This window comes from Amaranthus tricolor, chromosome 7, assembly GCF_026212465.1.
Source record: "Amaranthus tricolor cultivar Red isolate AtriRed21 chromosome 7, ASM2621246v1, whole genome shotgun sequence".
NCBI lineage: Eukaryota > Viridiplantae > Streptophyta > Magnoliopsida > Caryophyllales > Amaranthaceae > Amaranthus > Amaranthus tricolor.
Window position 1 is genome coordinate 9,172,863 of NC_080053.1, and position 24,421 is coordinate 9,197,283.

The 24,421-nt window shown below is 48.5% G+C and overlaps 36 non-coding genes across 36 annotated transcripts; all 36 read left to right on the forward strand.

Annotated features, from left to right (window-relative positions):
- The first annotated feature begins 221 nt into the window (after nt 1–221).
- Nucleotides 222–340, forward strand: LOC130819857 (5S ribosomal RNA). The gene has a single exon (XR_009044888.1). It is a non-coding gene; the product is annotated as a 5S ribosomal RNA (ribosomal RNA).
- A 555-nt stretch (nt 341–895) lies between these two features.
- Nucleotides 896–1,014, forward strand: LOC130819858 (5S ribosomal RNA). The gene has a single exon (XR_009044889.1). It is a non-coding gene; the product is annotated as a 5S ribosomal RNA (ribosomal RNA).
- Nucleotides 1,015–1,570: 556 nt separating this feature from the next.
- On the forward strand, nt 1,571–1,689 carry LOC130819859 (5S ribosomal RNA). The gene has a single exon (XR_009044890.1). It is a non-coding gene; the product is annotated as a 5S ribosomal RNA (ribosomal RNA).
- Nucleotides 1,690–2,245: 556 nt separating this feature from the next.
- On the forward strand, nt 2,246–2,364 carry LOC130819860 (5S ribosomal RNA). Its single transcript, XR_009044891.1, has one exon. It is a non-coding gene; the product is annotated as a 5S ribosomal RNA (ribosomal RNA).
- A 555-nt stretch (nt 2,365–2,919) lies between these two features.
- Nucleotides 2,920–3,038, forward strand: LOC130819861 (5S ribosomal RNA). Its single transcript, XR_009044892.1, has one exon. It is a non-coding gene; the product is annotated as a 5S ribosomal RNA (ribosomal RNA).
- Nucleotides 3,039–3,594: 556 nt separating this feature from the next.
- LOC130819862 (5S ribosomal RNA) lies at nt 3,595–3,713 on the forward strand. The gene has a single exon (XR_009044893.1). It is a non-coding gene; the product is annotated as a 5S ribosomal RNA (ribosomal RNA).
- A 555-nt stretch (nt 3,714–4,268) lies between these two features.
- Nucleotides 4,269–4,387, forward strand: LOC130819864 (5S ribosomal RNA). The gene has a single exon (XR_009044895.1). It is a non-coding gene; the product is annotated as a 5S ribosomal RNA (ribosomal RNA).
- Nucleotides 4,388–4,943: 556 nt separating this feature from the next.
- Nucleotides 4,944–5,062, forward strand: LOC130819865 (5S ribosomal RNA). Its single transcript, XR_009044896.1, has one exon. It is a non-coding gene; the product is annotated as a 5S ribosomal RNA (ribosomal RNA).
- A 555-nt stretch (nt 5,063–5,617) lies between these two features.
- Nucleotides 5,618–5,736, forward strand: LOC130819866 (5S ribosomal RNA). The gene has a single exon (XR_009044897.1). It is a non-coding gene; the product is annotated as a 5S ribosomal RNA (ribosomal RNA).
- A 556-nt stretch (nt 5,737–6,292) lies between these two features.
- On the forward strand, nt 6,293–6,411 carry LOC130819867 (5S ribosomal RNA). The gene has a single exon (XR_009044898.1). It is a non-coding gene; the product is annotated as a 5S ribosomal RNA (ribosomal RNA).
- A 556-nt stretch (nt 6,412–6,967) lies between these two features.
- LOC130819537 (5S ribosomal RNA) lies at nt 6,968–7,086 on the forward strand. Its single transcript, XR_009044575.1, has one exon. It is a non-coding gene; the product is annotated as a 5S ribosomal RNA (ribosomal RNA).
- Nucleotides 7,087–7,642: 556 nt separating this feature from the next.
- Nucleotides 7,643–7,761, forward strand: LOC130819868 (5S ribosomal RNA). The gene has a single exon (XR_009044899.1). It is a non-coding gene; the product is annotated as a 5S ribosomal RNA (ribosomal RNA).
- A 554-nt stretch (nt 7,762–8,315) lies between these two features.
- Nucleotides 8,316–8,434, forward strand: LOC130819460 (5S ribosomal RNA). The gene has a single exon (XR_009044496.1). It is a non-coding gene; the product is annotated as a 5S ribosomal RNA (ribosomal RNA).
- Nucleotides 8,435–8,985: 551 nt separating this feature from the next.
- Nucleotides 8,986–9,104, forward strand: LOC130819869 (5S ribosomal RNA). The gene has a single exon (XR_009044900.1). It is a non-coding gene; the product is annotated as a 5S ribosomal RNA (ribosomal RNA).
- Nucleotides 9,105–9,659: 555 nt separating this feature from the next.
- On the forward strand, nt 9,660–9,778 carry LOC130819870 (5S ribosomal RNA). The gene has a single exon (XR_009044901.1). It is a non-coding gene; the product is annotated as a 5S ribosomal RNA (ribosomal RNA).
- A 554-nt stretch (nt 9,779–10,332) lies between these two features.
- Nucleotides 10,333–10,451, forward strand: LOC130819461 (5S ribosomal RNA). Its single transcript, XR_009044497.1, has one exon. It is a non-coding gene; the product is annotated as a 5S ribosomal RNA (ribosomal RNA).
- Nucleotides 10,452–11,002: 551 nt separating this feature from the next.
- Nucleotides 11,003–11,121, forward strand: LOC130819871 (5S ribosomal RNA). The gene has a single exon (XR_009044902.1). It is a non-coding gene; the product is annotated as a 5S ribosomal RNA (ribosomal RNA).
- Nucleotides 11,122–11,676: 555 nt separating this feature from the next.
- LOC130819872 (5S ribosomal RNA) lies at nt 11,677–11,795 on the forward strand. Its single transcript, XR_009044903.1, has one exon. It is a non-coding gene; the product is annotated as a 5S ribosomal RNA (ribosomal RNA).
- A 556-nt stretch (nt 11,796–12,351) lies between these two features.
- On the forward strand, nt 12,352–12,470 carry LOC130819874 (5S ribosomal RNA). Its single transcript, XR_009044904.1, has one exon. It is a non-coding gene; the product is annotated as a 5S ribosomal RNA (ribosomal RNA).
- Nucleotides 12,471–13,025: 555 nt separating this feature from the next.
- LOC130819876 (5S ribosomal RNA) lies at nt 13,026–13,144 on the forward strand. Its single transcript, XR_009044906.1, has one exon. It is a non-coding gene; the product is annotated as a 5S ribosomal RNA (ribosomal RNA).
- A 557-nt stretch (nt 13,145–13,701) lies between these two features.
- Nucleotides 13,702–13,820, forward strand: LOC130819462 (5S ribosomal RNA). Its single transcript, XR_009044498.1, has one exon. It is a non-coding gene; the product is annotated as a 5S ribosomal RNA (ribosomal RNA).
- A 551-nt stretch (nt 13,821–14,371) lies between these two features.
- LOC130819514 (5S ribosomal RNA) lies at nt 14,372–14,490 on the forward strand. Its single transcript, XR_009044552.1, has one exon. It is a non-coding gene; the product is annotated as a 5S ribosomal RNA (ribosomal RNA).
- A 556-nt stretch (nt 14,491–15,046) lies between these two features.
- On the forward strand, nt 15,047–15,165 carry LOC130819877 (5S ribosomal RNA). Its single transcript, XR_009044907.1, has one exon. It is a non-coding gene; the product is annotated as a 5S ribosomal RNA (ribosomal RNA).
- Nucleotides 15,166–15,720: 555 nt separating this feature from the next.
- On the forward strand, nt 15,721–15,839 carry LOC130819463 (5S ribosomal RNA). The gene has a single exon (XR_009044499.1). It is a non-coding gene; the product is annotated as a 5S ribosomal RNA (ribosomal RNA).
- A 552-nt stretch (nt 15,840–16,391) lies between these two features.
- LOC130819878 (5S ribosomal RNA) lies at nt 16,392–16,510 on the forward strand. The gene has a single exon (XR_009044908.1). It is a non-coding gene; the product is annotated as a 5S ribosomal RNA (ribosomal RNA).
- A 551-nt stretch (nt 16,511–17,061) lies between these two features.
- Nucleotides 17,062–17,180, forward strand: LOC130819879 (5S ribosomal RNA). Its single transcript, XR_009044909.1, has one exon. It is a non-coding gene; the product is annotated as a 5S ribosomal RNA (ribosomal RNA).
- A 554-nt stretch (nt 17,181–17,734) lies between these two features.
- LOC130819880 (5S ribosomal RNA) lies at nt 17,735–17,853 on the forward strand. The gene has a single exon (XR_009044910.1). It is a non-coding gene; the product is annotated as a 5S ribosomal RNA (ribosomal RNA).
- A 555-nt stretch (nt 17,854–18,408) lies between these two features.
- Nucleotides 18,409–18,527, forward strand: LOC130819464 (5S ribosomal RNA). Its single transcript, XR_009044500.1, has one exon. It is a non-coding gene; the product is annotated as a 5S ribosomal RNA (ribosomal RNA).
- Nucleotides 18,528–19,081: 554 nt separating this feature from the next.
- On the forward strand, nt 19,082–19,200 carry LOC130819881 (5S ribosomal RNA). Its single transcript, XR_009044911.1, has one exon. It is a non-coding gene; the product is annotated as a 5S ribosomal RNA (ribosomal RNA).
- A 556-nt stretch (nt 19,201–19,756) lies between these two features.
- On the forward strand, nt 19,757–19,875 carry LOC130819882 (5S ribosomal RNA). Its single transcript, XR_009044912.1, has one exon. It is a non-coding gene; the product is annotated as a 5S ribosomal RNA (ribosomal RNA).
- A 554-nt stretch (nt 19,876–20,429) lies between these two features.
- LOC130819465 (5S ribosomal RNA) lies at nt 20,430–20,548 on the forward strand. The gene has a single exon (XR_009044501.1). It is a non-coding gene; the product is annotated as a 5S ribosomal RNA (ribosomal RNA).
- A 554-nt stretch (nt 20,549–21,102) lies between these two features.
- LOC130819883 (5S ribosomal RNA) lies at nt 21,103–21,221 on the forward strand. The gene has a single exon (XR_009044913.1). It is a non-coding gene; the product is annotated as a 5S ribosomal RNA (ribosomal RNA).
- Nucleotides 21,222–21,777: 556 nt separating this feature from the next.
- LOC130819884 (5S ribosomal RNA) lies at nt 21,778–21,896 on the forward strand. Its single transcript, XR_009044914.1, has one exon. It is a non-coding gene; the product is annotated as a 5S ribosomal RNA (ribosomal RNA).
- Nucleotides 21,897–22,451: 555 nt separating this feature from the next.
- LOC130819466 (5S ribosomal RNA) lies at nt 22,452–22,570 on the forward strand. Its single transcript, XR_009044502.1, has one exon. It is a non-coding gene; the product is annotated as a 5S ribosomal RNA (ribosomal RNA).
- Nucleotides 22,571–23,122: 552 nt separating this feature from the next.
- On the forward strand, nt 23,123–23,241 carry LOC130819885 (5S ribosomal RNA). The gene has a single exon (XR_009044915.1). It is a non-coding gene; the product is annotated as a 5S ribosomal RNA (ribosomal RNA).
- Nucleotides 23,242–23,796: 555 nt separating this feature from the next.
- On the forward strand, nt 23,797–23,915 carry LOC130819468 (5S ribosomal RNA). Its single transcript, XR_009044504.1, has one exon. It is a non-coding gene; the product is annotated as a 5S ribosomal RNA (ribosomal RNA).
- Nucleotides 23,916–24,421: the final 506 nt, after the last annotated feature.

Consider the following 24,421-nt stretch of genomic DNA (forward strand, 5'->3'; position numbering starts at 1 on the left):
ATTTTGTCGCTTTTTTGTTGCGAGTTCACCTGGCTTTTAAAGCCGGCGGACTCTTTTGTGAATCGGACAATACCGGGAGGGTGAAAAACGGTATTTGGGAAGGAGAAGGCTCGAAATTGGGGTCTCGGCTGCGAATTTACGAGCTTTGGAATGCTCTGGTTTTTTTTTTTTTTTTTTTGGGCGGCATTGCGCATGTAAACAAATTGCTACGGTGAATGAACGGGTGCGATCATACCAGCACTAATGCACCGGATCCCATCAGAACTCCGCAGTTAAGCGTGCTTGGGCGAGAGTAGTACTAGGATGGGTGACCTCCTGGGAAGTCCTCGTGTTGCACCCCTTTTTCCCTCCTTTTTTTTTTTTATTTTTCTTATCTGTTTCCGCTGCACTTGAGCAAAAGGCATTTCAGTGGTTATCGTAGTATACTCCATGGAAGTAATTTTATTTATAAAAATATAACTCGCAACCGGGTCCCGACCTCGAATTTACGGGCACTCGAAAGATAGGACCCGTCGAGGCGGGTCGATGCGCATACGAACGAATTATCCGAAAGAGGCGTGCGTCGGTGCGTTCGTGTAAGCGGAAATTGCACCGGGTCCCGTCGGAAGTCCCCGCGGAAGCGCGCCCGGCATGGATGGCCTCTTGATTTCCAAGTGTTGCGCGGATTTCTTAAATATTTTGTCGCTTTTTTGTTGCGAGTTCACCTGGCTTTTAAAGCCGGCGGACTCTTTTGTGAATCGGACAATACCGGGAGGGTGAAAAACGGTATTTGGGAAGGAGAAGGCTCGAAATTGGACTCTCGGCTGCGAATTTACGAGCTTTGGAATGCTCTGGTTTTTTTTTTTTTTTTTTGGGCGGCATTGCGCATGTAAACAAATTGCTACGGTGAATGAACGGGTGCGATCATACCAGCACTAATGCACCGGATCCCATCAGAACTCCGCAGTTAAGCGTGCTTGGGCGAGAGTAGTACTAGGATGGGTGACCTCCTGGGAAGTCCTCGTGTTGCACCCCTTTTTCCCTCCTTTTTTTTTTTTATTTTTCTTATCTGTTTCCGCTGCACTTGAGCAAAAGGCATTTCAGTGGTTATCGTAGTATACTCCATGGAAGTAATTTTATTTATAAAAATATAACTCGCAACCGGGTCCCGACCTCGAATTTACGGGCACTCGAAAGATAGGACCCGTCGAGGCGGGTCGATGCGCATACGAACGAATTGTCCGAAAGAGGCGTGCGTCGGTGCGTTCGTGTAAGCGGAAATTGCACCGGGTCCCGTCGGAAGTCCCCGCGGAAGCGCGCCCGGCATGGATGGCCTCTTGATTTCCAAGTGTTGCGCGGTTTTCTTAAATATTTTGTCGCTTTTTTGTTGCGAGTTCACCTGGCTTTTAAAGCCGGCGGACTCTTTTGTGAATCGGACAATACCGGGAGGGTGAAAAACGGTATTTGGGAAGGAGAAGGCTCGAAATTGGGGTCTCGGCTGCGAATTTACGAGCTTTGGAATGCTCTGGTTTTTTTTTTTTTTTTTTTGGGCGGCATTGCGCATGTAAACAAATTGCTACGGTGAATGAACGGGTGCGATCATACCAGCACTAATGCACCGGATCCCATCAGAACTCCGCAGTTAAGCGTGCTTGGGCGAGAGTAGTACTAGGATGGGTGACCTCCTGGGAAGTCCTCGTGTTGCACCCCTTTTTCCCTCCTTTTTTTTTTTTATTTTTCTTATCTGTTTCCGCTGCACTTGAGCAAAAGGCATTTCAGTGGTTATCGTAGTATACTCCATGGAAGTAATTTTATTTATAAAAATATAACTCGCAACCGGGTCCCGACCTCGAATTTACGGGCACTCGAAAGATAGGACCCGTCGAGGCGGGTCGATGCGCATACGAACGAATTGTCCGAAAGAGGCGTGCGTCGGTGCGTTCGTGTAAGCGGAAATTGCACCGGGTCCCGTCGGAAGTCCCCGCGGAAGCGCGCCCGGCATGGATGGCCTCTTGATTTCCAAGTGTTGCGCGGTTTTCTTAAATATTTTGTCGCTTTTTTGTTGCGAGTTCACCTGGCTTTTAAAGCCGGCGGACTCTTTTGTGAATCGGACAATACCGGGAGGGTGAAAAACGGTATTTGGGAAGGAGAAGGCTCGAAATTGGGGTCTCGGCTGCGAATTTACGAGCTTTGGAATGCTCTGGTTTTTTTTTTTTTTTTTTTGGGCGGCATTGCGCATGTAAACAAATTGCTACGGTGAATGAACGGGTGCGATCATACCAGCACTAATGCACCGGATCCCATCAGAACTCCGCAGTTAAGCGTGCTTGGGCGAGAGTAGTACTAGGATGGGTGACCTCCTGGGAAGTCCTCGTGTTGCACCCCTTTTTCCCTCCTTTTTTTTTTTTATTTTTCTTATCTGTTTCCGCTGCACTTGAGCAAAAGGCATTTCAGTGGTTATCGTAGTATACTCCATGGAAGTAATTTTATTTATAAAAATATAACTCGCAACCGGGTCCCGACCTCGAATTTACGGGCACTCGAAAGATAGGACCCGTCGAGGCGGGTCGATGCGCATACGAACGAATTATCCGAAAGAGGCGTGCGTCGGTGCGTTCGTGTAAGCGGAAATTGCACCGGGTCCCGTCGGAAGTCCCCGCGGAAGCGCGCCCGGCATGGATGGCCTCTTGATTTCCAAGTGTTGCGCGGATTTCTTAAATATTTTGTCGCTTTTTTGTTGCGAGTTCACCTGGCTTTTAAAGCCGGCGGACTCTTTTGTGAATCGGACAATACCGGGAGGGTGAAAAACGGTATTTGGGAAGGAGAAGGCTCGAAATTGGACTCTCGGCTGCGAATTTACGAGCTTTGGAATGCTCTGGTTTTTTTTTTTTTTTTTTGGGCGGCATTGCGCATGTAAACAAATTGCTACGGTGAATGAACGGGTGCGATCATACCAGCACTAATGCACCGGATCCCATCAGAACTCCGCAGTTAAGCGTGCTTGGGCGAGAGTAGTACTAGGATGGGTGACCTCCTGGGAAGTCCTCGTGTTGCACCCCTTTTTCCCTCCTTTTTTTTTTTTATTTTTCTTATCTGTTTCCGCTGCACTTGAGCAAAAGGCATTTCAGTGGTTATCGTAGTATACTCCATGGAAGTAATTTTATTTATAAAAATATAACTCGCAACCGGGTCCCGACCTCGAATTTACGGGCACTCGAAAGATAGGACCCGTCGAGGCGGGTCGATGCGCATACGAACGAATTGTCCGAAAGAGGCGTGCGTCGGTGCGTTCGTGTAAGCGGAAATTGCACCGGGTCCCGTCGGAAGTCCCCGCGGAAGCGCGCCCGGCATGGATGGCCTCTTGATTTCCAAGTGTTGCGCGGTTTTCTTAAATATTTTGTCGCTTTTTTGTTGCGAGTTCACCTGGCTTTTAAAGCCGGCGGACTCTTTTGTGAATCGGACAATACCGGGAGGGTGAAAAACGGTATTTGGGAAGGAGAAGGCTCGAAATTGGGGTCTCGGCTGCGAATTTACGAGCTTTGGAATGCTCTGGTTTTTTTTTTTTTTTTTTTGGGCGGCATTGCGCATGTAAACAAATTGCTACGGTGAATGAACGGGTGCGATCATACCAGCACTAATGCACCGGATCCCATCAGAACTCCGCAGTTAAGCGTGCTTGGGCGAGAGTAGTACTAGGATGGGTGACCTCCTGGGAAGTCCTCGTGTTGCACCCCTTTTTCCCTCCTTTTTTTTTTTTATTTTTCTTATCTGTTTCCGCTGCACTTGAGCAAAAGGCATTTCAGTGGTTATCGTAGTATACTCCATGGAAGTAATTTTATTTATAAAAATATAACTCGCAACCGGGTCCCGACCTCGAATTTACGGGCACTCGAAAGATAGGACCCGTCGAGGCGGGTCGATGCGCATACGAACGAATTGTCCGAAAGAGGCGTGCGTCGGTGCGTTCGTGTAAGCGGAAATTGCACCGGGTCCCGTCGGAAGTCCCCGCGGAAGCGCGCCCGGCATGGATGGCCTCTTGATTTCCAAGTGTTGCGCGGATTTCTTAAATATTTTGTCGCTTTTTTGTTGCGAGTTCACCTGGCTTTTAAAGCCGGCGGACTCTTTTGTGAATCGGACAATACCGGGAGGGTGAAAAACGGTATTTGGGAAGGAGAAGGCTCGAAATTGGACTCTCGGCTGCGAATTTACGAGCTTTGGAATGCTCTGGTTTTTTTTTTTTTTTTTTGGGCGGCATTGCGCATGTAAACAAATTGCTACGGTGAATGAACGGGTGCGATCATACCAGCACTAATGCACCGGATCCCATCAGAACTCCGCAGTTAAGCGTGCTTGGGCGAGAGTAGTACTAGGATGGGTGACCTCCTGGGAAGTCCTCGTGTTGCACCCCTTTTTCCCTCCTTTTTTTTTTTTATTTTTCTTATCTGTTTCCGCTGCACTTGAGCAAAAGGCATTTCAGTGGTTATCGTAGTATACTCCATGGAAGTAATTTTATTTATAAAAATATAACTCGCAACCGGGTCCCGACCTCGAATTTACGGGCACTCGAAAGATAGGACCCGTCGAGGCGGGTCGATGCGCATACGAACGAATTGTCCGAAAGAGGCGTGCGTCGGTGCGTTCGTGTAAGCGGAAATTGCACCGGGTCCCGTCGGAAGTCCCCGCGGAAGCGCGCCCGGCATGGATGGCCTCTTGATTTCCAAGTGTTGCGCGGTTTTCTTAAATATTTTGTCGCTTTTTTGTTGCGAGTTCACCTGGCTTTTAAAGCCGGCGGACTCTTTTGTGAATCGGACAATACCGGGAGGGTGAAAAACGGTATTTGGGAAGGAGAAGGCTCGAAATTGGGGTCTCGGCTGCGAATTTACGAGCTTTGGAATGCTCTGGTTTTTTTTTTTTTTTTTTTGGGCGGCATTGCGCATGTAAACAAATTGCTACGGTGAATGAACGGGTGCGATCATACCAGCACTAATGCACCGGATCCCATCAGAACTCCGCAGTTAAGCGTGCTTGGGCGAGAGTAGTACTAGGATGGGTGACCTCCTGGGAAGTCCTCGTGTTGCACCCCTTTTTCCCTCCTTTTTTTTTTTTATTTTTCTTATCTGTTTCCGCTGCACTTGAGCAAAAGGCATTTCAGTGGTTATCGTAGTATACTCCATGGAAGTAATTTTATTTATAAAAATATAACTCGCAACCGGGTCCCGACCTCGAATTTACGGGCACTCGAAAGATAGGACCCGTCGAGGCGGGTCGATGCGCATACGAACGAATTATCCGAAAGAGGCGTGCGTCGGTGCGTTCGTGTAAGCGGAAATTGCACCGGGTCCCGTCGGAAGTCCCCGCGGAAGCGCGCCCGGCATGGATGGCCTCTTGATTTCCAAGTGTTGCGCGGATTTCTTAAATATTTTGTCGCTTTTTTGTTGCGAGTTCACCTGGCTTTTAAAGCCGGCGGACTCTTTTGTGAATCGGACAATACCGGGAGGGTGAAAAACGGTATTTGGGAAGGAGAAGGCTCGAAATTGGACTCTCGGCTGCGAATTTACGAGCTTTGGAATGCTCTGGTTTTTTTTTTTTTTTTTTGGGCGGCATTGCGCATGTAAACAAATTGCTACGGTGAATGAACGGGTGCGATCATACCAGCACTAATGCACCGGATCCCATCAGAACTCCGCAGTTAAGCGTGCTTGGGCGAGAGTAGTACTAGGATGGGTGACCTCCTGGGAAGTCCTCGTGTTGCACCCCTTTTTCCCTCCTTTTTTTTTTTTATTTTTCTTATCTGTTTCCGCTGCACTTGAGCAAAAGGCATTTCAGTGGTTATCGTAGTATACTCCATGGAAGTAATTTTATTTATAAAAATATAACTCGCAACCGGGTCCCGACCTCGAATTTACGGGCACTCGAAAGATAGGACCCGTCGAGGCGGGTCGATGCGCATACGAACGAATTGTCCGAAAGAGGCGTGCGTCGGTGCGTTCGTGTAAGCGGAAATTGCACCGGGTCCCGTCGGAAGTCCCCGCGGAAGCGCGCCCGGCATGGATGGCCTCTTGATTTCCAAGTGTTGCGCGGTTTTCTTAAATATTTTGTCGCTTTTTTGTTGCGAGTTCACCTGGCTTTTAAAGCCGGCGGACTCTTTTGTGAATCGGACAATACCGGGAGGGTGAAAAACGGTATTTGGGAAGGAGAAGGCTCGAAATTGGGGTCTCGGCTGCGAATTTACGAGCTTTGGAATGCTCTGGTTTTTTTTTTTTTTTTTTTGGGCGGCATTGCGCATGTAAACAAATTGCTACGGTGAATGAACGGGTGCGATCATACCAGCACTAATGCACCGGATCCCATCAGAACTCCGCAGTTAAGCGTGCTTGGGCGAGAGTAGTACTAGGATGGGTGACCTCCTGGGAAGTCCTCGTGTTGCACCCCTTTTTCCCTCCTTTTTTTTTTTTATTTTTCTTATCTGTTTCCGCTGCACTTGAGCAAAAGGCATTTCAGTGGTTATCGTAGTATACTCCATGGAAGTAATTTTATTTATAAAAATATAACTCGCAACCGGGTCCCGACCTCGAATTTACGGGCACTCGAAAGATAGGACCCGTCGAGGCGGGTCGATGCGCATACGAACGAATTGTCCGAAAGAGGCGTGCGTCGGTGCGTTCGTGTAAGCGGAAATTGCACCGGGTCCCGTCGGAAGTCCCCGCGGAAGCGCGCCCGGCATGGATGGCCTCTTGATTTCCAAGTGTTGCGCGGTTTTCTTAAATATTTTGTCGCTTTTTTGTTGCGAGTTCACCTGGCTTTTAAAGCCGGCGGACTCTTTTGTGAATCGGACAATACCGGGAGGGTGAAAAACGGTATTTGGGAAGGAGAAGGCTCGAAATTGGGGTCTCGGCTGCGAATTTACGAGCTTTGGAATGCTCTGGTTTTTTTTTTTTTTTTTTTGGGCGGCATTGCGCATGTAAACAAATTGCTACGGTGAATGAACGGGTGCGATCATACCAGCACTAATGCATCGGATCCCATCAGAACTCCGCAGTTAAGCGTGCTTGGGCGAGAGTAGTACTAGGATGGGTGACCTCCTGGGAAGTCCTCGTGTTGCACCCCTTTTTCCCTCCTTTTTTTTTTTTATTTTTCTTATCTGTTTCCGCTGCACTTGAGCAAAAGGCATTTCAGTGGTTATCGTAGTATACTCCATGGAAGTAATTTTATTTATAAAAATATAACTCGCAACCGGGTCCCGACCTCGAATTTACGGGCACTCGAAAGATAGGACCCGTCGAGGCGGGTCGATGCGCATACGAACGAATTGTCCGAAAGAGGCGTGCGTCGGTGCGTTCGTGTAAGCGGAAATTGCACCGGGTCCCGTCGGAAGTCCCCGCGGAAGCGCGCCCGGCATGGATGGCCTCTTGATTTCCAAGTGTTGCGCGGTTTTCTTAAATATTTTGTCGCTTTTTTGTTGCGAGTTCACCTGGCTTTTAAAGCCGGCGGACTCTTTTGTGAATCGGACAATACCGGGAGGGTGAAAAACGGTATTTGGGAAGGAGAAGGCTCGAAATTGGGGTCTCGGCTGCGAATTTACGAGCTTTGGAATGCTCTGGTTTTTTTTTTTTTTTTTTTGGGCGGCATTGCGCATGTAAACAAATTGCTACGGTGAATGAACGGGTGCGATCATACCAGCACTAATGCACCGGATCCCATCAGAACTCCGCAGTTAAGCGTGCTTGGGCGAGAGTAGTACTAGGATGGGTGACCTCCTGGGAAGTCCTCGTGTTGCACCCCTTTTTCCCTCCTTTTTTTTTTTTATTTTTCTTATCTGTTTCCGCTGCACTTGAGCAAAAGGCATTTCAGTGGTTATCGTAGTATACTCCATGGAAGTAATTTTATTTATAAAAATATAACTCGCAACCGGGTCCCGACCTCGAATTTACGGGCACTCGAAAGATAGGACCCGTCGAGGCGGGTCGATGCGCATACGAACGAATTATCCGAAAGAGGCGTGCGTCGGTGCGTTCGTGTAAGCGGAAATTGCACCGGGTCCCGTCGGAAGTCCCCGCGGAAGCGCGCCCGGCATGGATGGCCTCTTGATTTCCAAGTGTTGCGCGGATTTCTTAAATATTTTGTCGCTTTTTTGTTGCGAGTTCACCTGGCTTTTAAAGCCGGCGGACTCTTTTGTGAATCGGACAATACCGGGAGGGTGAAAAACGGTATTTGGGAAGGAGAAGGCTCGAAATTGGACTCTCGGCTGCGAATTTACGAGCTTTGGAATGCTCTGGTTTTTTTTTTTTTTTTTGGGCGGCATTGCGCATGTAAACAAATTGCTACGGTGAATGAACGGGTGCGATCATACCAGCACTAATGCACCGGATCCCATCAGAACTCCGCAGTGAAGCGTGCTTGGGCGAGAGTAGTACTAGGATGGGTGACCTCCTGGGAAGTCCTCGTGTTGCACCCCTTTTTCCCTCCTTTTTTTTTTTATTTTTCTTATCTGTTTCCGCTGCACTTGAGCAAAAGGCATTTCAGTGGTTATCGTAGTATACTCCATGGAAGTAATTTTATTTATAAAAATATAACTCGCAACCGGGTCCCGACCTCGAATTTACGGGCACTCGAAAGATAGGACCCGTCGAGGCGGGTCGATGCGCATACGAACGAATTGTCCGAAAGAGGCGTGCGTCGGTGCGTTCGTGTAAGCGGAAATTGCACCGGGTCCCGTCGGAAGTCCCCGCGGAAGCGCGCCCGGCATGGATGGCCTCTTGATTTCCAAGTGTTGCGCGGATTTCTTAAATATTTTGTCGCTTTTTTGTTGAAAGTTCACCTGGCTTTTAAAGCCGGCGGACTCTTTTGTGAATCGGACAATACCGGGAGGGTGAAAAACGGTATTTGGGAAGGAGAAGGCTCGAAATTGGGGTCTCGGCTGCGAATTTACGAGCTTTGGAATGCTCTGGTTTTTTTTTTTTTTTGGGCGGCATTGCGCATGTAAACAAATTGCTACGGTGAATGAACGGGTGCGATCATACCAGCACTAATGCACCGGATCCCATCAGAACTCCGCAGTTAAGCGTGCTTGGGCGAGAGTAGTACTAGGATGGGTGACCTCCTGGGAAGTCCTCGTGTTGCACCCCTTTTTCCCTCCTTTTTTTTTTTATTTTTCTTATCTGTTTCCGCTGCACTTGAGCAAAAGGCATTTCAGTGGTTATCGTAGTATACTCCATGGAAGTAATTTTATTTATAAAAATATAACTCGCAACCGGGTCCCGACCTCGAATTTACGGGCACTCGAAAGATAGGACCCGTCGAGGCGGGTCGATGCGCATACGAACGAATTGTCCGAAAGAGGCGTGCGTCGGTGCGTTCGTGTAAGCGGAAATTGCACCGGGTCCCGTCGGAAGTCCCCGCGGAAGCGCGCCCGGCATGGATGGCCTCTTGATTTCCAAGTGTTGCGCGGTTTTCTTAAATATTTTGTCGCTTTTTTGTTGCGAGTTCACCTGGCTTTTAAAGCCGGCGGACTCTTTTGTGAATCGGACAATACCGGGAGGGTGAAAAACGGTATTTGGGAAGGAGAAGGCTCGAAATTGGGGTCTCGGCTGCGAATTTACGAGCTTTGGAATGCTCTGGTTTTTTTTTTTTTTTTTTTGGGCGGCATTGCGCATGTAAACAAATTGCTACGGTGAATGAACGGGTGCGATCATACCAGCACTAATGCACCGGATCCCATCAGAACTCCGCAGTTAAGCGTGCTTGGGCGAGAGTAGTACTAGGATGGGTGACCTCCTGGGAAGTCCTCGTGTTGCACCCCTTTTTCCCTCCTTTTTTTTTTTTATTTTTCTTATCTGTTTCCGCTGCACTTGAGCAAAAGGCATTTCAGTGGTTATCGTAGTATACTCCATGGAAGTAATTTTATTTATAAAAATATAACTCGCAACCGGGTCCCGACCTCGAATTTACGGGCACTCGAAAGATAGGACCCGTCGAGGCGGGTCGATGCGCATACGAACGAATTATCCGAAAGAGGCGTGCGTCGGTGCGTTCGTGTAAGCGGAAATTGCACCGGGTCCCGTCGGAAGTCCCCGCGGAAGCGCGCCCGGCATGGATGGCCTCTTGATTTCCAAGTGTTGCGCGGATTTCTTAAATATTTTGTCGCTTTTTTGTTGCGAGTTCACCTGGCTTTTAAAGCCGGCGGACTCTTTTGTGAATCGGACAATACCGGGAGGGTGAAAAACGGTATTTGGGAAGGAGAAGGCTCGAAATTGGACTCTCGGCTGCGAATTTACGAGCTTTGGAATGCTCTGGTTTTTTTTTTTTTTTTTGGGCGGCATTGCGCATGTAAACAAATTGCTACGGTGAATGAACGGGTGCGATCATACCAGCACTAATGCACCGGATCCCATCAGAACTCCGCAGTGAAGCGTGCTTGGGCGAGAGTAGTACTAGGATGGGTGACCTCCTGGGAAGTCCTCGTGTTGCACCCCTTTTTCCCTCCTTTTTTTTTTTATTTTTCTTATCTGTTTCCGCTGCACTTGAGCAAAAGGCATTTCAGTGGTTATCGTAGTATACTCCATGGAAGTAATTTTATTTATAAAAATATAACTCGCAACCGGGTCCCGACCTCGAATTTACGGGCACTCGAAAGATAGGACCCGTCGAGGCGGGTCGATGCGCATACGAACGAATTGTCCGAAAGAGGCGTGCGTCGGTGCGTTCGTGTAAGCGGAAATTGCACCGGGTCCCGTCGGAAGTCCCCGCGGAAGCGCGCCCGGCATGGATGGCCTCTTGATTTCCAAGTGTTGCGCGGATTTCTTAAATATTTTGTCGCTTTTTTGTTGAAAGTTCACCTGGCTTTTAAAGCCGGCGGACTCTTTTGTGAATCGGACAATACCGGGAGGGTGAAAAACGGTATTTGGGAAGGAGAAGGCTCGAAATTGGGGTCTCGGCTGCGAATTTACGAGCTTTGGAATGCTCTGGTTTTTTTTTTTTTTTGGGCGGCATTGCGCATGTAAACAAATTGCTACGGTGAATGAACGGGTGCGATCATACCAGCACTAATGCACCGGATCCCATCAGAACTCCGCAGTTAAGCGTGCTTGGGCGAGAGTAGTACTAGGATGGGTGACCTCCTGGGAAGTCCTCGTGTTGCACCCCTTTTTCCCTCCTTTTTTTTTTTATTTTTCTTATCTGTTTCCGCTGCACTTGAGCAAAAGGCATTTCAGTGGTTATCGTAGTATACTCCATGGAAGTAATTTTATTTATAAAAATATAACTCGCAACCGGGTCCCGACCTCGAATTTACGGGCACTCGAAAGATAGGACCCGTCGAGGCGGGTCGATGCGCATACGAACGAATTGTCCGAAAGAGGCGTGCGTCGGTGCGTTCGTGTAAGCGGAAATTGCACCGGGTCCCGTCGGAAGTCCCCGCGGAAGCGCGCCCGGCATGGATGGCCTCTTGATTTCCAAGTGTTGCGCGGTTTTCTTAAATATTTTGTCGCTTTTTTGTTGCGAGTTCACCTGGCTTTTAAAGCCGGCGGACTCTTTTGTGAATCGGACAATACCGGGAGGGTGAAAAACGGTATTTGGGAAGGAGAAGGCTCGAAATTGGGGTCTCGGCTGCGAATTTACGAGCTTTGGAATGCTCTGGTTTTTTTTTTTTTTTTTTTGGGCGGCATTGCGCATGTAAACAAATTGCTACGGTGAATGAACGGGTGCGATCATACCAGCACTAATGCACCGGATCCCATCAGAACTCCGCAGTTAAGCGTGCTTGGGCGAGAGTAGTACTAGGATGGGTGACCTCCTGGGAAGTCCTCGTGTTGCACCCCTTTTTCCCTCCTTTTTTTTTTTTATTTTTCTTATCTGTTTCCGCTGCACTTGAGCAAAAGGCATTTCAGTGGTTATCGTAGTATACTCCATGGAAGTAATTTTATTTATAAAAATATAACTCGCAACCGGGTCCCGACCTCGAATTTACGGGCACTCGAAAGATAGGACCCGTCGAGGCGGGTCGATGCGCATACGAACGAATTGTCCGAAAGAGGCGTGCGTCGGTGCGTTCGTGTAAGCGGAAATTGCACCGGGTCCCGTCGGAAGTCCCCGCGGAAGCGCGCCCGGCATGGATGGCCTCTTGATTTCCAAGTGTTGCGCGGTTTTCTTAAATATTTTGTCGCTTTTTTGTTGCGAGTTCACCTGGCTTTTAAAGCCGGCGGACTCTTTTGTGAATCGGACAATACCGGGAGGGTGAAAAACGGTATTTGGGAAGGAGAAGGCTCGAAATTGGGGTCTCGGCTGCGAATTTACGAGCTTTGGAATGCTCTGGTTTTTTTTTTTTTTTTTTTGGGCGGCATTGCGCATGTAAACAAATTGCTACGGTGAATGAACGGGTGCGATCATACCAGCACTAATGCACCGGATCCCATCAGAACTCCGCAGTTAAGCGTGCTTGGGCGAGAGTAGTACTAGGATGGGTGACCTCCTGGGAAGTCCTCGTGTTGCACCCCTTTTTCCCTCCTTTTTTTTTTTTATTTTTCTTATCTGTTTCCGCTGCACTTGAGCAAAAGGCATTTCAGTGGTTATCGTAGTATACTCCATGGAAGTAATTTTATTTATAAAAATATAACTCGCAACCGGGTCCCGACCTCGAATTTACGGGCACTCGAAAGATAGGACCCGTCGAGGCGGGTCGATGCGCATACGAACGAATTATCCGAAAGAGGCGTGCGTCGGTGCGTTCGTGTAAGCGGAAATTGCACCGGGTCCCGTCGGAAGTCCCCGCGGAAGCGCGCCCGGCATGGATGGCCTCTTGATTTCCAAGTGTTGCGCGGTTTTCTTAAATATTTTGTCGCTTTTTTGTTGCGAGTTCACCTGGCTTTTAAAGCCGGCGGACTCTTTTGTGAATCGGACAATACCGGGAGGGTGAAAAACGGTATTTGGGAAGGAGAAGGCTCGAAATTGGGGTCTCGGCTGCGAATTTACGAGCTTTGGAATGCTCTGGTTTTTTTTTTTTTTTTTTGGGCGGCATTGCGCATGTAAACAAATTGCTACGGTGAATGAACGGGTGCGATCATACCAGCACTAATGCACCGGATCCCATCAGAACTCCGCAGTTAAGCGTGCTTGGGCGAGAGTAGTACTAGGATGGGTGACCTCCTGGGAAGTCCTCGTGTTGCACCCCTTTTTCCCTCCTTTTTTTTTTTTTTATTTTTCTTATCTGTTTCCGCTGCACTTGAGCAAAAGGCATTTCAGTGGTTATCGTAGTATACTCCATGGAAGTAATTTTATTTATAAAAATATAACTCGCAACCGGGTCCCGACCTCGAATTTACGGGCACTCGAAAGATAGGACCCGTCGAGGCGGGTCGATGCGCATACGAACGAATTATCCGAAAGAGGCGTGCGTCGGTGCGTTCGTGTAAGCGGAAATTGCACCGGGTCCCGTCGGAAGTCCCCGCGGAAGCGCGCCCGGCATGGATGGCCTCTTGATTTCCAAGTGTTGCGCGGATTTCTTAAATATTTTGTCGCTTTTTTGTTGCGAGTTCACCTGGCTTTTAAAGCCGGCGGACTCTTTTGTGAATCGGACAATACCGGGAGGGTGAAAAACGGTATTTGGGAAGGAGAAGGCTCGAAATTGGACTCTCGGCTGCGAATTTACGAGCTTTGGAATGCTCTGGTTTTTTTTTTTTTTTTTTGGGCGGCATTGCGCATGTAAACAAATTGCTACGGTGAATGAACGGGTGCGATCATACCAGCACTAATGCACCGGATCCCATCAGAACTCCGCAGTGAAGCGTGCTTGGGCGAGAGTAGTACTAGGATGGGTGACCTCCTGGGAAGTCCTCGTGTTGCACCCCTTTTTCCCTCCTTTTTTTTTTTATTTTTCTTATCTGTTTCCGCTGCACTTGAGCAAAAGGCATTTCAGTGGTTATCGTAGTATACTCCATGGAAGTAATTTTATTTATAAAAATATAACTCGCAACCGGGTCCCGACCTCGAATTTACGGGCACTCGAAAGATAGGACCCGTCGAGGCGGGTCGATGCGCATACGAACGAATTGTCCGAAAGAGGCGTGCGTCGGTGCGTTCGTGTAAGCGGAAATTGCACCGGGTCCCGTCGGAAGTCCCCGCGGAAGCGCGCCCGGCATGGATGGCCTCTTGATTTCCAAGTGTTGCGCGGATTTCTTAAATATTTTGTCGCTTTTTTGTTGAAAGTTCACCTGGCTTTTAAAGCCGGCGGACTCTTTTGTGAATCGGACAATACCGGGAGGGTGAAAAACGGTATTTGGGAAGGAGAAGGCTCGAAATTGGGGTCTCGGCTGCGAATTTACGAGCTTTGGAATGCTCTGGTTTTTTTTTTTTTTTGGGCGGCATTGCGCATGTAAACAAATTGCTACGGTGAATGAACGGGTGCGATCATACTAGCACTAATGCACCGGATCCCATCAGAACTCCGCAGTTAAGCGTGCTTGGGCGAGAGTAGTACTAGGATGGGTGACCTCCTGGGAAGTCCTCGTGTTGCACCCCTTTTTCCCTCCTTTTTTTTTTTTATTTTTCTTATCTGTTTCCGCTGCACTTGAGCAAAAGGCATTTCAGTGGTTATCGTAGTATACTCCATGGAAGTAATTTTATTTATAAAAATATAACTCGCAACCGGGTCCCGACCTCGAATTTACGGGCACTCGAAAGATAGGACCCGTCGAGGCGGGTCGATGCGCATACGAACGAATTGTCCGAAAGAGGCGTGCGTCGGTGCGTTCGTGTAAGCGGAAATTGCACCGGGTCCCGTCGGAAGTCCCCGCGGAAGCGCGCCCGGCATGGATGGCCTCTTGATTTCCAAGTGTTGCGCGGTTTTCTTAAATATTTTGTCGCTTTTTTGTTGCGAGTTCACCTGGCTTTTAAAGCCGGCGGACTCTTTTGTGAATCGGACAATACCGGGAGGGTGAAAAACGGTATTTGGGAAGGAGAAGGCTCGAAATTGGGGTCTCGGCTGCGAATTTACGAGCTTTGGAATGCTCTGGTTTTTTTTTTTTTTTTTTTGGGCGGCATTGCGCATGTAAACAAATTGCTACGGTGAATGAACGGGTGCGATCATACCAGCACTAATGCACCGGATCCCATCAGAACTCCGCAGTTAAGCGTGCTTGGGCGAGAGTAGTACTAGGATGGGTGACCTCCTGGGAAGTCCTCGTGTTGCACCCCTTTTTCCCTCCTTTTTTTTTTTTATTTTTCTTATCTGTTTCCGCTGCACTTGAGCAAAAGGCATTTCAGTGGTTATCGTAGTATACTCCATGGAAGTAATTTTATTTATAAAAATATAACTCGCAACCGGGTCCCGACCTCGAATTTACGGGCACTCGAAAGATAGGACCCGTCGAGGCGGGTCGATGCGCATACGAACGAATTATCCGAAAGAGGCGTGCGTCGGTGCGTTCGTGTAAGCGGAAATTGCACCGGGTCCCGTCGGAAGTCCCCGCGGAAGCGCGCCCGGCATGGATGGCCTCTTGATTTCCAAGTGTTGCGCGGATTTCTTAAATATTTTGTCGCTTTTTTGTTGCGAGTTCACCTGGCTTTTAAAGCCGGCGGACTCTTTTGTGAATCGGACAATACCGGGAGGGTGAAAAACGGTATTTGGGAAGGAGAAGGCTCGAAATTGGACTCTCGGCTGCGAATTTACGAGCTTTGGAATGCTCTGGTTTTTTTTTTTTTTTTTTGGGCGGCATTGCGCATGTAAACAAATTGCTACGGTGAATGAACGGGTGCGATCATACCAGCACTAATGCACCGGATCCCATCAGAACTCCGCAGTGAAGCGTGCTTGGGCGAGAGTAGTACTAGGATGGGTGACCTCCTGGGAAGTCCTCGTGTTGCACCCCTTTTTCCCTCCTTTTTTTTTTTATTTTTCTTATCTGTTTCCGCTGCACTTGAGCAAAAGGCATTTCAGTGGTTATCGTAGTATACTCCATGGAAGTAATTTTATTTATAAAAATATAACTCGCAACCGGGTCCCGACCTCGAATTTACGGGCACTCGAAAGATAGGACCCGTCGAGGCGGGTCGATGCGCATACGAACGAATTGTCCGAAAGAGGCGTGCGTCGGTGCGTTCGTGTAAGCGGAAATTGCACCGGGTCCCGTCGGAAGTCCCCGCGGAAGCGCGCCCGGCATGGATGGCCTCTTGATTTCCAAGTGTTGCGCGGATTTCTCAAATATTTTGTCGCTTTTTTGTTGCGAGTTCACCTGGCTTTTAAAGCCGGCGGACTCTTTTGTGAATCGGACAATACCGGGAGGGTGAAAAACGGTATTTGGGAAGGAGAAGGCTCGAAATAGGGGTCTCGGCTGCGAATTTACGAGCTTTGGAATGCTCTGGTTTTTTTTTTTTTTTTGGGCGGCATTGCGCATGTAAACAAATTGCTACGGTGAATGAACGGGTGCGATCATACCAGCACTAATGCACCGGATCCCATCAGAACTCCGCAGTTAAGCGTGCTTGGGCGAGAGTAGTACTAGGATGGGTGACCTCCTGGGAAGTCCTCGTGTTGCACCCCTTTTTCCCTCCTTTTTTTTTTAATTTTTCTTATCTGTTTCCGCTGCACTTGAGCAGAAGGCATTTCAGTGGTTATCGTAGTATACTCCATGGAAGTAATTTTATTTATAAAAATATAACTCGCAACCGGGTCCCGACCTCGAATTTACGGGCACTCGAAAGATAGGACCCGTCGAGGCGGGTCGATGCGCATACGAACGAATTATCCGAAAGAGGCGTGCGTCGGTGCGTTCGTGTAAGCGGAAATTGCACCGGGTCCCGTCGGAAGTCCCCGCGGAAGCGCGCCCGGCATGGATGGCCTCTTGATTTCCAAGTGTTGCGCGGATTTCTTAAATATTTTGTCGCTTTTTTGTTGAAAGTTCACCTGGCTTTTAAAGCCGGCGGACTCTTTTGTGAATCGGACAATACCGGGAGGGTGAAAAACGGTATTTGGGAAGGAGAAGGCTCGAAATTGGGGTCTCGGCTGCGAATTTACGAGCTTTGGAATGCTCTGGTTTTTTTTTTTTTTTGGGCGGCATTGCGCATGTAAACAAATTGCTACGGTGAATGAACGGGTGCGATCATACCAGCACTAATGCACCGGATCCCATCAGAACTCCGCAGTTAAGCGTGCTTGGGCGAGAGTAGTACTAGGATGGGTGACCTCCTGGGAAGTCCTCGTGTTGCACCCCTTTTTCCCTCCTTTTTTTTTTTTATTTTTCTTATCTGTTTCCGCTGCACTTGAGCAAAAGGCATTTCAGTGGTTATCGTAGTATACTCCATGGAAGTAATTTTATTTATAAAAATATAACTCGCAACCGGGTCCCGACCTCGAATTTACGGGCACTCGAAAGATAGGACCCGTCGAGGCGGGTCGATGCGCATACGAACAAATTGTCCGAAAGAGGCGTGCGTCGGTGCGTTCGTGTAAGCGGAAATTGCACCGGGTCCCGTCGGAAGTCCCCGCGGAAGCGCGCCCGGCATGGATGGCCTCTTGATTTCCAAGTGTTGCGCGGTTTTCTTAAATATTTTGTCGCTTTTTTGTTGCGAGTTCACCTGGCTTTTAAAGCCGGCGGACTCTTTTGTGAATCGGACAATACCGGGAGGGTGAAAAACGGTATTTGGGAAGGAGAAGGCTCGAAATTGGGGTCTCGGCTGCGAATTTACGAGCTTTGGAATGCTCTGGTTTTTTTTTTTTTTTTTGGGCGGCATTGCGCATGTAAACAAATTGCTACGGTGAATGAACGGGTGCGATCATACCAGCACTAATGCACCGGATCCCATCAGAACTCCGCAGTTAAGCGTGCTTGGGCGAGAGTAGTACTAGGATGGGTGACCTCCTGGGAAGTCCTCGTGTTGCACCCCTTTTTCCCTCCTTTTTTTTTTTTATTTTTCTTATCTGTTTCCGCTGCACTTGAGCAAAAGGCATTTCAGTGGTTATCGTAGTATACTCCATGGAAGTAATTTTATTTATAAAAATATAACTCGCAACCGGGTCCCGACCTCGAATTTACGGGCACTCGAAAGATAGGACCCGTCGAGGCGGGTCGATGCGCATACGAACGAATTGTCCGAAAGAGGCGTGCGTCGGTGCGTTCGTGTAAGCGGAAATTGCACCGGGTCCCGTCGGAAGTCCCCGCGGAAGCGCGCCCGGCATGGATGGCCTCTTGATTTCCAAGTGTTGCGCGGATTTCTTAAATATTTTGTCGCTTTTTTGTTGCGAGTTCACCTGGCTTTTAAAGCCGGCGGACTCTTTTGTGAATCGGACAATACCGGGAGGGTGAAAAACGGTATTTGGGAAGGAGAAGGCTCGAAATTGGACTCTCGGCTGCGAATTTACGAGCTTTGGAATGCTCTGGTTTTTTTTTTTTTTTTTTGGGCGGCATTGCGCATGTAAACAAATTGCTACGGTGAATGAACGGGTGCGATCATACCAGCACTAATGCACCGGATCCCATCAGAACTCCGCAGTGAAGCGTGCTTGGGCGAGAGTAGTACTAGGATGGGTGACCTCCTGGGAAGTCCTCGTGTTGCACCCCTTTTTCCCTCCTTTTTTTTTTTTATTTTTCTTATCTGTTTCCGCTGCACTTGAGCAAAAGGCATTTCAGTGGTTATCGTAGTATACTCCATGGAAGTAATTTTATTTATAAAAATATAACTCGCAACCGGGTCCCGACCTCGAATTTACGGGCACTCGAAAGATAGGACCCGTCGAGGCGGGTCGATGCGCATACGAACGAATTGTCCGAAAGAGGCGTGCGTCGGTGCGTTCGTGTAAGCGGAAATTGCACCGGGTCCCGTCGGAAGTCCCCGCGGAAGCGCGCCCGGCATGGATGGCCTCTTGATTTCCAAGTGTTGCGCGGTTTTCTTAAATATTTTGTCGCTTTTTTGTTGCGAGTTCACCTGGCTTTTAAAGCCGGCGGACTCTTTTGTGAATCGGACAATACCGGGAGGGTGAAAAACGGTATTTGGGAAGGAGAAGGCTCGAAATTGGGGTCTCGGCTGCGAATTTACGAGCTTTGGAATGCTCTGGTTTTTTTTTTTTTTTTTGGGCGGCATTGCGCATGTAAACAAATTGCTACGGTGAATGAACGGGTGCGATCATACCAGCACTAATGCACCGGATCCCATCAGAACTCCGCAGTTAAGCGTGCTTGGGCGAGAGTAGTACTAGGATGGGTGACCTCCTGGGAAGTCCTCGTGTTGCACCCCTTTTTCCCTCCTTTTTTTTTTTTTATTTTTCTTATCTGTTTCCGCTGCACTTGAGCAAAAGGCATTTCAGTGGTTATCGTAGTATACTCCATGGAAGTAATTTTATTTATAAAAATATAACTCGCAACCGGGTCCCGACCTCGAATTTACGGGCACTCGAAAGATAGGACCCGTCGAGGCGGGTCGATGCGCATACGAACAAATTGTCCGAAAGAGGCGTGCGTCGGTGCGTTCGTGTAAGCGGAAATTGCACCGGGTCCCGTCGGAAGTCCCCGCGGAAGCGCGCCCGGCATGGATGGCCTCTTGATTTCCATGTGTTGCGCGGTTTTCTTAAATATTTTGTCGCTTTTTTGTTGCGAGTTCACCTGGCTTTTAAAGCCGGCGGACTCTTTTGTGAATCGGACAATACCGGGAGGGTGAAAAACGGTATTTGGGAAGGAGAAGGCTCGAAATTGGGGTCTCGGCTGCGAATTTACGAGCTTTGGAATGCTCTGGTTTTTTTTTTTTTTTTTTGGGCGGCATTGCGCATGTAAACAAATTGCTACGGTGAATGAACGGGTGCGATCATACCAGCACTAATGCACCGGATCCCATCAGAACTCCGCAGTTAAGCGTGCTTGGGCGAGAGTAGTACTAGGATGGGTGACCTCCTGGGAAGTCCTCGTGTTGCACCCCTTTTTCCCTCCTTTTTTTTTTTTATTTTTCTTATCTGTTTCCGCTGCACTTGAGCAAAAGGCATTTCAGTGGTTATCGTAGTATACTCCATGGAAGTAATTTTATTTATAAAAATATAACTCGCAACCGGGTCCCGACCTCGAATTTACGGGCACTCGAAAGATAGGACCCGTCGAGGCGGGTCGATGCGCATACGAACGAATTGTCCGAAAGAGGCGTGCGTCGGTGCGTTCGTGTAAGCGGAAATTGCACCGGGTCCCGTCGGAAGTCCCCGCGGAAGCGCGCCCGGCATGGATGGCCTCTTGATTTCCAAGTGTTGCGCGGATTTCTTAAATATTTTGTCGCTTTTTTGTTGCGAGTTCACCTGGCTTTTAAAGCCGGCGGACTCTTTTGTGAATCGGACAATACCGGGAGGGTGAAAAACGGTATTTGGGAAGGAGAAGGCTCGAAATTGGACTCTCGGCTGCGAATTTACGAGCTTTGGAATGCTCTGGTTTTTTTTTTTTTTTTTGGGCGGCATTGCGCATGTAAACAAATTGCTACGGTGAATGAACGGGTGCGATCATACCAGCACTAATGCACCGGATCCCATCAGAACTCCGCAGTGAAGCGTGCTTGGGCGAGAGTAGTACTAGGATGGGTGACCTCCTGGGAAGTCCTCGTGTTGCACCCCTTTTTCCCTCCTTTTTTTTTTTTATTTTTCTTATCTGTTTCCGCTGCACTTGAGCAAAAGGCATTTCAGTGGTTATCGTAGTATACTCCATGGAAGTAATTTTATTTATAAAAATATAACTCGCAACCGGGTCCCGACCTCGAATTTACGGGCACTCGAAAGATAGGACCCGTCGAGGCGGGTCGATGCGCATACGAACGAATTGTCCGAAAGAGGCGTGCGTCGGTGCGTTCGTGTAAGCGGAAATTGCACCGGGTCCCGTCGGAAGTCCCCGCGGAAGCGCGCCCGGCATGGATGGCCTCTTGATTTCCAAGTGTTGCGCGGTTTTCTTAAATATTTTGTCGCTTTTTTGTTGCGAGTTCACCTGGCTTTTAAAGCCGGCGGACTCTTTTGTGAATCGGACAATACCGGGAGGGTGAAAAACGGTATTTGGGAAGGAGAAGGCTCGAAATTGGGGTCTCGGCTGCGAATTTACGAGCTTTGGAATGCTCTGGTTTTTTTTTTTTTTTTTGGGCGGCATTGCGCATGTAAACAAATTGCTACGGTGAATGAACGGGTGCGATCATACCAGCACTAATGCACCGGATCCCATCAGAACTCCGCAGTTAAGCGTGCTTGGGCGAGAGTAGTACTAGGATGGGTGACCTCCTGGGAAGTCCTCGTGTTGCACCCCTTTTTCCCTCCTTTTTTTTTTTTATTTTTCTTATCTGTTTCCGCTGCACTTGAGCAAAAGGCATTTCAGTGGTTATCGTAGTATACTCCATGGAAGTAATTTTATTTATAAAAATATAACTCGCAACCGGGTCCCGACCTCGAATTTACGGGCACTCGAAAGATAGGACCCGTCGAGGCGGGTCGATGCGCATACGAACAAATTGTCCGAAAGAGGCGTGCGTCGGTGCGTTCGTGTAAGCGGAAATTGCACCGGGTCCCGTCGGAAGTCCCCGCGGAAGCGCGCCCGGCATGGATGGCCTCTTGATTTCCATGTGTTGCGCGGTTTTCTTAAATATTTTGTCGCTTTTTTGTTGCGAGTTCACCTGGCTTTTAAAGCCGGCGGACTCTTTTGTGAATCGGACAATACCGGGAGGGTGAAAAACGGTATTTGGGAAGGAGAAGGCTCGAAATTGGGGTCTCGGCTGCGAATTTACGAGCTTTGGAATGCTCTGGTTTTTTTTTTTTTTTTTTTGGGCGGCATTGCGCATGTAAACAAATTGCTACGGTGAATGAACGGGTGCGATCATACCAGCACTAATGCACCGGATCCCATCAGAACTCCGCAGTTAAGCGTGCTTGGGCGAGAGTAGTACTAGGATGGGTGACCTCCTGGGAAGTCCTCGTGTTGCACCCCTTTTTCCCTCCTTTTTTTTTTTTATTTTTCTTATCTGTTTCCGCTGCACTTGAGCAAAAGGCATTTCAGTGGTTATCGTAGTATACTCCATGGAAGTAATTTTATTTATAAAAATATAACTCGCAACCGGGTCCCGACCTCGAATTTACGGGCACTCGAAAGATAGGACCCGTCGAGGCGGGTCGATGCGCATACGAACGAATTATCCGAAAGAGGCGTGCGTCGGTGCGTTCGTGTAAGCGGAAATTGCACCGGGTCCCGTCGGAAGTCCCCGCGGAAGCGCGCCCGGCATGGATGGCCTCTTGATTTCCAAGTGTTGCGCGGATTTCTTAAATATTTTGTCGCTTTTTTGTTGCGAGTTCACCTGGCTTTTAAAGCCGGCGGACTCTTTTGTGAATCGGACAATACCGGGAGGGTGAAAAACGGTATTTGGGAAGGAGAAGGCTCGAAATTGGACTCTCGGCTGCGAATTTACGAGCTTTGGAATGCTCTGGTTTTTTTTTTTTTTTTTTGGGCGGCATTGCGCATGTAAACAAATTGCTACGGTGAATGAACGGGTGCGATCATACCAGCACTAATGCACCGGATCCCATCAGAACTCCGCAGTGAAGCGTGCTTGGGCGAGAGTAGTACTAGGATGGGTGACCTCCTGGGAAGTCCTCGTGTTGCACCCCTTTTTCCCTCCTTTTTTTTTTTTATTTTTCTTATCTGTTTCCGCTGCACTTGAGCAAAAGGCATTTCAGTGGTTATCGTAGTATACTCCATGGAAGTAATTTTATTTATAAAAATATAACTCGCAACCGGGTCCCGACCTCGAATTTACGGGCACTCGAAAGATAGGACCCGTCGAGGCGGGTCGATGCGCATACGAACGAATTGTCCGAAAGAGGCGTGCGTCGGTGCGTTCGTGTAAGCGGAAATTGCACCGGGTCCCGTCGGAAGTCCCCGCGGAAGCGCGCCCGGCATGGATGGCCTCTTGATTTCCAAGTGTTGCGCGGATTTCTTAAATATTTTGTCGCTTTTTTGTTGAAAGTTCACCTGGCTTTTAAAGCCGGCGGACTCTTTTGTGAATCGGACAATACCGGGAGGGTGAAAAACGGTATTTGGGAAGGAGAAGGCTCGAAATTGGGGTCTCGGCTGCGAATTTACGAGCTTTGGAATGCTCTGGTTTTTTTTTTTTTTTGGGCGGCATTGCGCATGTAAACAAATTGCTACGGTGAATGAACGGGTGCGATCATACCAGCACTAATGCACCGGATCCCATCAGAACTCCGCAGTTAAGCGTGCTTGGGCGAGAGTAGTACTAGGATGGGTGACCTCCTGGGAAGTCCTCGTGTTGCACCCCTTTTTCCCTCCTTTTTTTTTTTTATTTTTCTTATCTGTTTCCGCTGCACTTGAGCAAAAGGCATTTCAGTGGTTATCGTAGTATACTCCATGGAAGTAATTTTATTTATAAAAATATAACTCGCAACCGGGTCCCGACCTCGAATTTACGGGCACTCGAAAGATAGGACCCGTCGAGGCGGGTCGATGCGCATACGAACAAATTGTCCGAAAGAGGCGTGCGTCGGTGCGTTCGTGTAAGCGGAAATTGCACCGGGTCCCGTCGGAAGTCCCCGCGGAAGCGCGCCCGGCATGGATGGCCTCTTGATTTCCAAGTGTTGCGCGGTTTTCTTAAATATTTTGTCGCTTTTTTGTTGCGAGTTCACCTGGCTTTTAAAGCCGGCGGACTCTTTTGTGAATCGGACAATACCGGGAGGGTGAAAAACGGTATTTGGGAAGGAGAAGGCTCGAAATTGGACTCTCGGCTGCGAATTTACGAGCTTTGGAATGCTCTGGTTTTTTTTTTTTTTTTTTGGGCGGCATTGCGCATGTAAACAAATTGCTACGGTGAATGAACGGGTGCGATCATACCAGCACTAATGCACCGGATCCCATCAGAACTCCGCAGTGAAGCGTGCTTGGGCGAGAGTAGTACTAGGATGGGTGACCTCCTGGGAAGTCCTCGTGTTGCACCCCTTTTTCCCTCCTTTTTTTTTTTTATTTTTCTTATCTGTTTCCGCTGCACTTGAGCAAAAGGCATTTCAGTGGTTATCGTAGTATACTCCATGGAAGTAATTTTATTTATAAAAATATAACTCGCAACCGGGTCCCGACCTCGAATTTACGGGCACTCGAAAGATAGGACCCGTCGAGGCGGGTCGATGCGCATACGAACGAATTGTCCGAAAGAGGCGTGCGTCGGTGCGTTCGTGTAAGCGGAAATTGCACCGGGTCCCGTCGGAAGTCCCCGCGGAAGCGCGCCCGGCATGGATGGCCTCTTGATTTCCAAGTGTTGCGCGGATTTCTTAAATATTTTGTCGCTTTTTTGTTGAAAGTTCACCTGGCTTTTAAAGCCGGCGGACTCTTTTGTGAATCGGACAATACCGGGAGGGTGAAAAACGGTATTTGGGAAGGAGAAGGCTCGAAATTGGGGTCTCGGCTGCGAATTTACGAGCTTTGGAATGCTCTGGTTTTTTTTTTTT